We start from the raw sequence: 12,956 nt of genomic DNA, 5'->3' as shown, positions 1-12,956 counted from the left end.
GTAAAGGAATAAAAGCGACAGTAATCAGTTAGGGATGGGGGTGATTAGTGGGCCAAAATGACCAGGCTCAAGTGAACCATTTATCCAGGACATCGGGGAAACACTCTACTTGTTACAAAGGATGTTCAGGGATCTTTTATGACCACCGAGAATTTGGACTTCGGTTTGATATTTCAAATGAAGGAGAGTGCCATTTTTACAGCAAAGTGAGATCCACACGCAGACCACAGGGTAAGCCCCCCACAATACCCTCACCAACACTTCTTCTTGTAGCACTCCCAAGTTTTTCTTAGATGGTCTCCCATCTTAATACTGGTTGGGCCCAGACGTACTTAGCTTCAGGTGGATGACCTTTTCTGCAGTGCTGCTGGTGTGGACCTCTGTCCTTATTGTCACATAGGGAAACTGGCCAAATTATGATTTATTTTATGTACTGAGCACCTTTCCAGTGCTGATGGTGCTAAACAAGCCCGTTAAAGAGTCTGAGTTATACTACTGTTGGTTGTTTATGGTTATATTGGCTGTGCTACACGTCTAAGACAGGATGAAACCCTAGTAATCCCTGTAGACCTTAGCATTAACATTTGCAGTGCAACATCTACTAAAATATATTTTGTAATGTATTTATTAATTTAGTAGTAAAATGCATTGCATTAGTCATTTCAACAAATGACACATTTCCAACTTTTGTAGTAGTTTGGGATGCGTCATCTGTTGGAATGACAAATGCAATGCCCTTTCAGCAAGTATTCAGATCCGTTCAATGTCTGCGCATTTTGCTGTGTTGTGCTAAAATTGCTTTTTTTCCCCTAGTGAAACACTCGACACCCCAGAAAAACAAGATGAAATGGGTTGTTAAGAGTTTTTCGGCAATTTATTTTAAAATAAATAAATATTCTGTTGAGACAGGTATTCAGACCCTTTACTCAGGACCTCGTTGAATTGCCTGGGGTAGTGATTAAGGCCTTTGAGTCTTTTTTGTGTCTGAAGTGACAAGCTCCGCTCACTGGGATTTGCTGCCATTCATCTCTGCAGATCCTCTCAAGCTCCGTCAGTGTAGACGGGAACCATCAGTGGGCAGCTGTTTTCAGGTCTCTTCAGAGATGTATGGTTGGGTTCAGGTCACTCGAGAACGTCTACAAAGCTGATGTGAAGCCACTTCTGTTTTGTCTTTACTTTATGCTTAGGGTTCTGTTGGAAGGTGAATCTTTGGCCCTTCTGAGGTCCAGAGCACTTTGAAGCAGGTTTTCTTTGAGGATGTCTCTGTTTTGCTCCATTCAGTTTTCCCTCAACCCTGTCTAACCTTCCCACTCCCCGACACTGCCTCCACCATCCTTCACTGTTGGACTGGTATTGCACAGGTGGTGAGCGATACCATGATGCTTAGAATGAAGACCAAAAAGTTCAATCTTGGTTTCATCAGATCAGAGAATCTTGTTTTTCTTAGTCGGAGAGTCGTTTAGTAAGCTGGCTTTATACAAACACCTGAGCAGATGTTTTTTGCGCCCTTTAGCCATTCTGCCATTCAGCTTAGATAAGTGGAGTTTCACAGTGGTGGTTATCCTTCTGGAAGTTTCTCTCATCTCCGCAAAGATTTTTTTTTTGTTTAAGACAAAATGACAATCAGGTTCTTGGTCACCACTCTTTATCAGGGCCCTTCTGTCCCAATTGCTCAGTTTGGCCAGGTGACTAATTCTATGAAGAATTGAGGTTGTTTGAAACGTCTTCCATTTAAGAATTATGGAGTCCACTGTGCTCTTGCCTACCTTCCGGGGTGCAGATTTATTTTTGTACACCTCTCCAGATCCCTGCCTTGACACATTTCTATCTCTATGCTCTGCAGCAATTCTTTCAGCCTCATGCCTTGGTTTTTGCTCAATTGCAGGACTTTTTATAGTCAGGCGTGTGCCTGTCTTGGTCTAGGCTCTTGGTGTGTAGCTTCTAGCTGGTAGTTCTCTTTTCAAACTTGTAGCCATCTTGTATTTTGTTCTGAACTCTTCACTTGTGCTGATGAATCTTGTAACCTTGCCCTGTGATATTTACTCCCAAGAATTCTCCCAGAATGATGTCTACTCAGTAATGCTGACCTGTTTTGTAAGTCATTTCGGATAATCAAGAATAAGTAGGCAAATTTTGGCTGCCATGACTTTGAAGAGGGTTAAGCAAGGTTGTAATGGATGGTGATATTGTCCCAATGTTTTTGGAGGAGAATGTAGTATATACATGTCATTTATTAAATAATATGTCATATCCTGTCTGTACACTGGTCATTTGTTATATAACATATATAGATTCATAATTATTATGTTTTTATATTGTACAGGTCTGAAGTGGTTATGGTCCTCTGCAGTTTTTTGTACAGCTTTTTTTTTTTTTGGAATTTTATTAATTTTATTGCAATCATCTCATACAAATCAATCAATTTTTACAAAAAGTAGGATTGAGAACAAGTCGACCCCCACCCCTGAGTGAGAGAGCAAGGCCAACGGAGTAAAACTTAAGGCTTGTAAACACACCTAAATTGATGAGTTTGATAAGCCAATAGAAATGAATGGAGAAGAAAAAGAAATACAGAAATAATTGCTTCCTCTGTGCTTTAAGAGCTTATTCTAAAATATTACAGATTAGATCCTGCCATGTTTTGAAAAAAATCTGTACAGATACTTTAACTGAGTATTTGTTTTTTTCCAATTTCAAATAGTATAAAACATCGGTTTCCCACTGACTTAAAAGAGTAGAGTTAGGATTCTTCCAGTTTAGCAAAATAAGTCTGCGTGTCAAAAGTGTAGTGAATGCAGTCACAGTTTGTTTGTCCTTCTCCACTTTAAACCCATCTGGAAGAACAAACAACACAGCTGTTAATGCATTAGGTGGGATTGTGACACCGAGGCTGTCTGAAAGGTAATTAAAAACTTTGGTCCAGAATGATGTTGAAGTTAATGTGTACAGCTTTTAAAGGTTTTGCACTCAAAATAAGAATGATGGTGTCTTCAACTGGGCATCTGTTTATGGAACAGACCTCTAAAGGCATGTTCCTTTTGTAGACACAGCAAGTTGGATCTGCCATAATCAAATATTAATGCCTTTAAATGTTTAAACTTATAGTAGGTGCAACGAGTCAGGTCTCACCATCTTATTGCCAGCTACAAGTCTGTTACTGATACCAGCTACTCATTATCATTATAAGTTCTTTTGTTTGTTTTGTGTGTGTGTGTGTGTGTAAATTTACAGATGACATCACATTAATAGGCCTCAAACAATGATGAGCCCATCTACTAACACTGTGGTGCAGCCATCATAATTTGGACCTTTAACATTCAAAAAATTCAGGAGAGGATTATAGATTTTAGAAAGCAGTCACCTGCTCTCCGATCATTTGCTATTAATGGCTTCACCATTGGGATGTCAGATTTTTTCAAGTTTCTGGGTATTCTCCTGTCACAAAACCTTAAGTGGGACAATAACATCACATGTATTATTAAGGGCCATTCAAGGAATGTTTTATATATATATATATATATATATATATATATATATATACACAAACCGGATTCCAAAAAAGTTGGGACACTATACAAATCGTGAATAAAAACTGAATGCAATGATGTGGAGGTGCCAACTTCTAATATTTTATTCAGAATAGAACATAAATCACGGAACAAAAGTTTAAACTGAGAAAATGTATCATTTTAAGGGAAAAATATGTTGATTCAGAATTTCATGAAATCCCAAAAAAGTTGGGACAAGGCCATTTTCACCACTGTGTGGCATCTCCCCTTCTTCTTACAACACTCGACAGACGTCTGGGGACCGAGGAGACCAGTTTAGAAATAGGAATGCTCTCCCATTCTTGTCTAATACAGGCCTCTAACTGTTCAATCGTCTTGGGCCTTCTTTGTCGCACCTTCCTCTTTATGATGTGCCAAATGTTCTCTATAGGTGAAAGATCTGGACTGCAGACTGGCCATTTCAGTACCCGGATCCTTCTCCACGCAGCCATGATGTTGTGATTGATGCAGAATGTGGTCTGGCATTATCTTGTTGAAAAATGCAGGGTCTTCCCTGAAAGAGATGACGTCTGGATGGGAGCATATGTTGTTCTAGAACCTGAATATATTTTTCTGCATTGATGGTGCCTTTCCAGACATGCAAGCTGCCCATGCCACACGCACTCATGCAACCCCATACCATCAGAGATGCAGGCTTCTGAACTGAGCGTTGATAACAACTTGGGTTGTCCTTGTCCTCTTTGGTCCGGATGACATGGCGCCCCAGATTTCCAAAAAGAACTTGAATCGTGACTCGCCTGACCACAGAACAGTCTTCCATTTTGCCACACTCCATTTTAAATGATCCCTGGCCCAGTGACAACGCCTGAGCTTGTGGATCTTGCTTAGAAATGGCTTCTTCTTTGCACTGTAGAGTTTCAGCTGGCAACGGCGGATGGCACGGTGGATTGTGTTCACTGACAATGGTTTCTGAAAGTATTCCTGAGCCCATTCTGTGATTTCCTTTACAGTAGCATTCCTGTTTGTGGTGCAGTGTCGTTTAAGGGCCCGGAGATCACGGGCATCCAGTATGGTTTTATGGCCTTGACCTTTACGCACAGAGATTGTTCCAGATTCTCTGAATCTTCGGATGATGTTATGCACAGTTGATGATGATAGATGCAAAGTCTTTGCAATTTTTCGCTGGGTAACACCTTTCTGATATTGCTCCACTATCTTTCTGCGCAACATTGTGGGAATTGGTGATCCTCTACCCATCTTGGCTTCTGAGAGACACTGCCACTCTAAGAAGCTCTTTTTATACCCAATCATGTTGCCAATTGACCTAATTGGTGTTTATTGGTCTTCCAGCTCTTCGTTATGCTCAAATTTACTTTTTCCAGCCTCTTATTGCTACTTGTCCCAACTTTTTTGGGATTTGTTGACACTGTGAAATTTTGAATCAACATATTTTTCCTTTAAAATGATACATTTACTCGGATTAAACGTTTGATCTGTCATCTACGTTCTATTACCAATAAAATATTGACATTTGCCATCTCCACATCATTGCATTCAGTTTTTATTCACAATTTGTTTAGTGTCCCAACTTTTTTGGAATCCGGTTTGTATATATATATATGTGTGTGTGTGTGTGTATATGTGTATTATATAGTTTTACTGTCAAATAATGCAGAGTACGCGTCACGTGTTTCGCCCTTATTTGAGCTCATCAGACGTACACACTCCACTGCATCCCCTCGCGAGGATCAATCCTTGGACGTCAGCGTCGGAGGCGAAGCCCCTTTACGCTGTGCCACGACGTGTGGTTTGTTTATTTGACAGCCTGGAGATCAGACTAATTACATTCATAGCATTCGTAGTCTGAAACATGATCTGATTGTATGGGTGGTTACCTACGAGGTAGCACATGTGGTTGGTCTGCAACTATATAACATTCTATGATCTGCTTCTCGCGACTGAGAGGTATGTTTGCCGATTTGTAGGCCAACCACACGTGTTAACTGGTAGGTAACCACCCATACAATGCTATGAATATATAAGTGTATTTTTTTTTTTTTTTGTAAAGTTTTAATTTTCCCTTAGGGGCATCCTAATTTTACCTAATCTAAAATGATCAGATGTTATGAGCAACTTTACCACCTTCAAGAAAACCCTCCTGTGCAGTGCTGAGTGAGTGTGGTGGGGGGCAGCTTCAGTCCTGGAGGACCTCCATGAGTTCTGCTTTTCAGTTCACCCACTCTGATGATCTGAAAGTAGGCTTCACTAGAAGTGTGTCCAGTGTGGTTTTATATTTTGTATTCATGTTGTAACACATATTTGCAGATGTGTGTCTTGTGTTTTTTCCTCTTAATGTTTTTATGTAAAAATGTTACAATCGAGTAGTAGATTTTTTGAAGATTAGATACTGGGCTTAACAGTCACTCTGGTGTTCAATAATCACAGATGGTCTACTCTGAGCCAAAACCAAAGCAAGTAAATACAGCCCTCTAAGCCATTCCGTATTGTTGACTCCCTTGTTGTGCTTTACATTTGAACCCTCAATTAGGCTAATGTCTTTTTAATACAGCAGAGGTAGTTGACCACCAACAAAGTAAATCACAGTGGTGGTTTAGCCTCCCTGACCCCTCAATGTGAGAGATGAAAACTGCTGAGTCAGTAAATGTGCAGATAAGAAGTGGCCTCATAACTGAGCCAGAATGAACTCTCCCAAACAAGGTTAGCAGGTAATGTTTGTGTTCAGGCCAGCAGTCATAACTCTTGTCAAACCAGCATTCTTCAGAATAGATATGCATACCAAGAAGCAACACATTTATACAGCCTGTATAGCATTTGATTTGGTAAAATGTCAAGGTGTAAAGTTACAACTGGCAGGTAATTTGATTAAAAAAACAAAACAAACGAGGTATAAAGTAACAATTGAAGAGCTTACATGTGGTACTGATGAGTTTGACTTCCAAGAAACTACTGATGCATTTTGCTAGAGCAGCATGAATGTACAAGAATGTGCTTCCCAAACTGTTTATTAGTCACTGGATGACTAGCAAGAGGTCTAAAAAAAAGAAGAGCAACGGACGAGCAGGCAACGCTTTAATAAGCAGATGCTGACGCATAGCTTGTATTTTTAAAAATGGGGTAATCTGTGGTACCGCAATATTTTTGTTGGACTTGTTAGTGAGGTGGAATGAGTTATAAATGAGTTCATAACTACAGTTAAAACCAAAGGTCTGCCACAAAGAGTCAGTAAAGCAGCTCTGTGAAGACGTTACTGTAGGACAGAGGTTAGTGCTACCAACGAATCCAAGTTAGTCTGAATGATGGCATAAAAGAGTAATAGATACCAGTTTTATTATGGTGACCTTCCTTTTCATAATAGTTTAGACACATGGAGTGCAGTACTAGTGCATTTACAGCATATAAATTATAATACAAGTAGGCCTGTTCAATGTTGCTTTCAGTCTGTGCCCAGTGAGATAGGTGGACCTGTTAATCAATTCAAGTGTTTTAGTCAATGGATGATTTACACTGTTACAATGCCTCCCCTCATGACCCAGATTTGGAAATGGAAAGTTTTTTGCTGTAGGTTTAACCCAAAGAGTCAATATTATCCAATGTTGTTTTACTAGCATAGAGAAATTACCATCTATAAAAACGGGCTTAATGGTACAAAAGTAGCTCTGTCTCTTTCAATTGCTTCATGCATTTTCAGACCTCTGTTTAATGGATATGCTAGCCCTTACATCCCTCTTTCTTTGTGCTTCTTGTTTCCTTTCTTTGTTGGACATTCCAGCCTTGGTGTGGATGCCGAATGACGTGATGCCTAGACATAGCCCACATAGTTTACTGCCTTATGCCAGTCCCATGGCTTTGTTCATCTGTCATTCCCATCCCTTTATGGATGTTATATGACCATTACACCCAGGCACAGACGCTGGATGTTTTATCACTTTTATTTATTTATTTATAAATATACCAGCTGTTATACAAGTCTAAGATGGACTGAAATTTAAGTAATCAACATAGACTTCAATAGTAATGTTTGCAGTGCACAATGTAATGCATATGTCTCTATTATATGCCGTTTGGTATAGGATTCGTAAAAGCATTGTTGACGTTTGTGATGTGTTATCTGTTGAAATGACAAAAGCGCAAAAATATTTGTGATGCTCCATGTTTTGGAATGAGAGAATCATGGCAACTGGGCAGACACGAGAGGCACACAGATACTTATTATTTTATTATGGGGCACTAGCTATATTACCTTTGAAAGATGGGTTGAAATCAAATTAATTAATATAAACCTCTGCATTAACGTTTGCAATGCACCATCTATTGAAATGTATTTTGTAATGCATGTAGTAATAAAAATGTTTGTGAAGTGCTATCTGTCATTGACAAATACAGATGTATGCATCTCTGTTATGTCATTTCTAATAATAAAATGTGTTACTACAAATGTTTGTGAAGTGCTATCTGTTGGAATGACAAATACAATGTATGTATCTCTGTTATGTTATTTGCTGTGGGACACAAAAGCAGAGCTAATGTTTGTGATGTGCCATCTGTAGGAAATGACAAATGCAACTCATATGTCTCTGTTTTATGCCATTTGGAATGGAATTCATAAAAGCAATGCTAATGTTTGTGATGTGCCATCTGTTGGAATGGCAAATGCAATGCATTTTATTAGTACACATGTCTGTTATGCGCCTCCTCCAGGAACAGAACATAGCAATATTCGGGCACTAATCCTTTAATTAACGTTGATAGAAATTACAGCATGCATGTCCATCTATTTTTTTTTAATTCATATTCCATGTATGAGTGTGAGTGAGTGTGTGTATGTAGCGTGCTACCTCAGGATGATTCCTGATAGTCCTTGGCCCCCTGCATTGTCGTTCACAAAATGGACTGCCTTGTTTTTTTTCTTGCCTGTCTTACGTCATAGTGTGTGAAATGATCCATATCATACCTTTGATTTCTAAGCTATTTCTTCCAAATAAACAAGTGCAAATGTAAACACCATTGGGTCTTTCTGGGAGCATATGCATTTCAAATTGGTGAATCCAGTACAATTGGGGTATGCATATAAATCTTTAAATGACCGGAGTTCCAATAATTTGTTCTAACCAAAGCATTTATGGGAGACAGGAAGCGGCCTCTGAAAATGACTTTGGGTTTATGCTGACAAATTGTAATCATCTAAACAATGTGCAGAAGCAATTTAAAAAGGCAAATGAAATGTCAGGTGATATTGTAAAAATATACAGTGAATCAAGTGATGCTATCCTCAGACAGTATAATGCACTAGTCAGACTGCATTTGGTGTGCTGTGTGCAGTTCTGGTCATCACACTACAAGATCGACATAACAGCACTTGAAGCTGTGCAGAGGAGAGCAACCAAGTGAATCCCAGGACTTCAGGACATGTCCTACTAACTCTGATTATTAAATGTGTTTAGGCTCGAGCTGAGGAGGCTGAGTGGGGACCTAGCCCAGGTCTTCATAATTCTCAAAAGTTTCATTTAAGTAGGTCCAGCAAAATTCTTTTAGCTTAAGGGTGAATCTCATAATGGAGGACAGCAATAAAAATGAAGGGGAAGTGAATTTAAGACTAAAGCCAGAAAGCACTTCTTTACACAAAGAGTTGAGGAAATCTGAAACAAACTACCAAGGCATGTATTTGAAGTAGAAACCTTGATAACTTTAAAGAAGTGTCTGAATGAGATATTGGCACGGCTTAGGTTTTAGCTAAACAAACAAGCCTGATGGACTGAATGGTCTCCAATCCCGAAAGCCCGTTTGTCAAATGTCTTATGTTATACATTACAGTCTCAAGATGCCCGACTTCTAATGGTTCCTAATAATTAGTTATTTTAATAGGTTTCAACCTTTAGCTGCCAAACCCCAAAACCATGGAATGAGTCACCATCTTCTCTAAGGGATGCTCAGTGAGGTCTCCCTATTTAAGTCCAGGCTGGAGACTCGCTATTTTGTTCTAATGTTCCCCAATTCAAGTCGCTAACTAGCCGCCCATACAGTTAGGTCCATAAATATTTGGACAGAGACAACTTTTTCTAATTTTGGTTCTGTACATTACCACAATGAATTTTAAATGAAACAACTCAGATGCAGTTGAAGTGCAGACTTTCAGCTTTAATTCAGTGGGGTGAACAAAACGATTGCATAAAAATGTGAGGCAACTAAAGCATTTTTTAACACAATCCCTTCATTTCAGGGGCTCAAAAGTAATTGGACAATTGACTCAAAGGCTATTTCATGGGCAGGTGTGGTCAAGTCCGTCGTTATGTCATTATCAATTAAGCAGATAAAAGGCCTGGAGTTGATTTGAGGTGTGGTGCTTGCATGTGGAAGATTTTGCTGTGAACAGACAACATGCGGTCAAAGGAGCTCTCCATGCAGATGAAAGAAGCCATTCTTAAGCTGCGAAAACAGAAAAAAACCCATCTGAGAAATTGCTACAATATTACAAGTGGCAAAATCTACAGTTTGGTACATCCTGAGAAAGAAAGCAAGCACTGGTGAACTCAGCAACAAAAGACCTGGACGTCCAGGAAGACAACAGTGGTGGATGATCACAGAATCATTTCCATGGTGAAGAGAAACCCTTCACAACAGCCAACCAAGTGAACAACACTTGCCAGGGGGTAGGCGTATCGATATCCAAGTCTACCATAAAGAGAAGACTGCATGAAAGTAAATACAGAGGGTGCACTGCAAGGTGCAAGCCACTCATAAGCCTCAAGAATAGAAAGGCTAGATTGGACTTTGCTAAAGAACATCTAAAAAAGCCAGCACAGTTCTGGAAAAACATTCTTTGGACAGATGAAACCAAGATCAACCTCTACCAGAATGATGGCAAGAAAAAAGTATGGAGAAGGCGTGGAACAGCTCATTATCCAAAGCATACCACATCATCTGTAAAACGGTGGAGGCAGGCAGTGTGATGGCTTGGGTGTGCATGGCTGCCAGTGGCACTGGGACACTAGTGTTTATTGATGATGTGACACAGGACAGAAGCAGCCGAATGAATTCTGAGGTGTTCAGAGACATACTGTCTGCTCAAATCCAGCTAAATGCAGTCAAATTGATTGGGCGGCGGGCATTTCATGATACAGATGGACAATGACCCAAAACATACAGCCAAAGCAACCCAGGAGTTTATTAAAGCAAAGAAGTGGAAAATTCTTGAATGGCCAAGTCAGTCACCTGATCTTAACCCAACTGAGCAGGCATTTCACTTGTTGAAGACTAAACTTCGGACAGAAAGGCCCACAAACAAACAGCAACTGAAAGCCGCTGCAGTAAAGGCCTGGCAGAGCATTAAAAAGGAGGAAACCCAGCATCTGGTGATGTCCATGAGTTCAAGAACTCAGGCTGACATTGCCAGCAAAGGGTTTTCAACCAAGTATTAGAAATTAACATTTTATTTCCAGTTATTTAATTTGTCCAATTACTTTTGAGCCCTGAAATGAAGGGATTGTGTTAAAAAATGCTTTAGTTGCCTCACAATATTTATTCAATCGTTTTTGTTCAACCCACTGAATTAAAGCTGAAAGTCTGCACTTCAACTGCATCCGAGTTGTTTCATTTAAAATTCATTGTGGTGATGTACAGAACCAAAATGAGAAAAAAGTTGTCTCTGTCCAAATATTTATGGACCTATCTGTATTGCCTCTCTGTTTGTTACTCATTTGTCCAAAGGTAAAGCTTTTTGAGAATTGTGAACTGCTACTGACCTTCCTCAATTCTGTTTCTTTTCTCTGTATCCTGCTGTGGCACATGGTACCACTGCTTCATTGTTAAGTTTCTACTGCAGTTCACGGGATGTGAGAGACTGTGAATCTTGTGATGAATGATGAAAGGATGTCCTCTTCATTTTCTGCTGTTCAACATGTGCTTATGAAATTGTAGAATGTCCAGTTGGGGACACTCGGCTGCTTTGTGACTTGTGTCGGGTATAACAACAACAACAACAACATTTATTTATATAGCACATTTTCATACAAAAAGTAGCTCACAGTGCTTTACATAATGAAGAATAGAAAAATAAAAGACACAGTAAGAAAATAAAATGTCAACATTACTTAACATAGAATAAGAGTAAGGTCCAATGGCCAGGGTGGACAGAAAAAGAAAAATAAATAACTCACTGTGTGTGGATTCTGAAGAGGTTCACTTTCCCTAGCAAGTCTGTCGACTTTTGTTTTTATTTCCTCTCCCTCTCTCCCCCTGGCCATATTTCATTTATGAAGGACTTTACATTGTCATGATTTGTTTATGTTAATCAATTTTGAAACTGCTAAGAAAGTATTCAGAGACCTCCAGTTTTTCTCATAGTTTATGTTGCAGCAACACTCAATACTTCTGAACAACAAAGTGAAAAGAAAGTTTTTTAGACATTTTTGCTAGCTTTTCCAAATTAAAAAAATAAAAATAAAATTTAAATATCCCATTGACACAAGTTTTTGGACACTTTGACTCAGTGCATCCTCATTCTGTTGACTATCTATGGAGTCAACCTGTGGTGAATTCAATTGATTGCACATGAGAAGGAAGGACACATAGTTGTCTATAGGCAGTCCCACAGCTGAACAAAACTCAAGACATGAAGTTGAAGGAATTAACTGCAGAGCTTATCTGAGGAGGGCCACCAAAGAAACGTCTGCAGCATTTGAAGGTTTTCAACAGTGCAGTGGCCTCCATAATTCTCAAGTGGAAGAAGTTTGGAACATCCATGACTGTTGATAGAAGTGGCTGCCTACTGAAACTGAACACCTGAAGGAGAAGGGCCTTGGCAAGAGTGGTGACCATGAACTCAATGGTCCACTCTGGCTGAGCTGTAGAGAACCAGTGTGGAGCTGGGGAAACCTTCCAGAAGGACAACCATCATTGCCATGTAAGTTTGCATGGTATACCAAAAACCAAACTTTTGAACTGGTAGGGTACCAGCACTTCCAGATTTTCAGTACCGGAAGTAAATGTAAGCCTTCATCCCAGTTCCATGGCCCATTCCCTCAACAGTCGTTAGTGGTTATGTGGAAAAATGTGCATTCAGTAGGCTTTATGAAACAAAACTACAAGCTTAAATGCAGTCTAGACTCTATTGAAACTCCCCATGGCTTTAATGTGATCAGGACTTCATTACAGACCCCACACCCCTTATTGCTTCCACGTGATCGGGACATCACAGGGACCTTCCCACCCCCGACTTCATGGGTGAATACCTCGGCCCATACCCCTTCCCCAATCTGCCTTGACGATTGCACACTTCATGCTATCAGGATGGAAGTGGTGTGCAGTGTGACATGATGTCGTGGTACACCAGAGAGACAGGAATAAGAAGGAGAGGTTTTGGGGATATCCGTTATTTGCTTTGGAACCGTTTTGGTGCTGTTAGTGAGGTCCAAAAGCTGGTATCCTTCT

The 12,956-nt window shown here is 39.8% G+C and overlaps 1 protein-coding gene across 4 annotated transcripts in view; it reads left to right on the top strand.

The window, feature by feature from the left end:
• Nucleotides 1–12,956, top strand: part of LOC120536750 (transcription factor MafK-like) — a 35,623-nt gene that overhangs the window by 2,467 nt on the left and 20,200 nt on the right. The window lies entirely within an intron of this gene.

This window comes from Polypterus senegalus, chromosome 10 (assembly GCF_016835505.1).
Source record: "Polypterus senegalus isolate Bchr_013 chromosome 10, ASM1683550v1, whole genome shotgun sequence".
NCBI classification, from domain to species: domain Eukaryota; kingdom Metazoa; phylum Chordata; class Cladistia; order Polypteriformes; family Polypteridae; genus Polypterus; species Polypterus senegalus.
The sequence above is the reverse complement of the archived record's forward strand: the minus strand, read 5'-3'. Positions and strand labels throughout refer to the sequence as shown.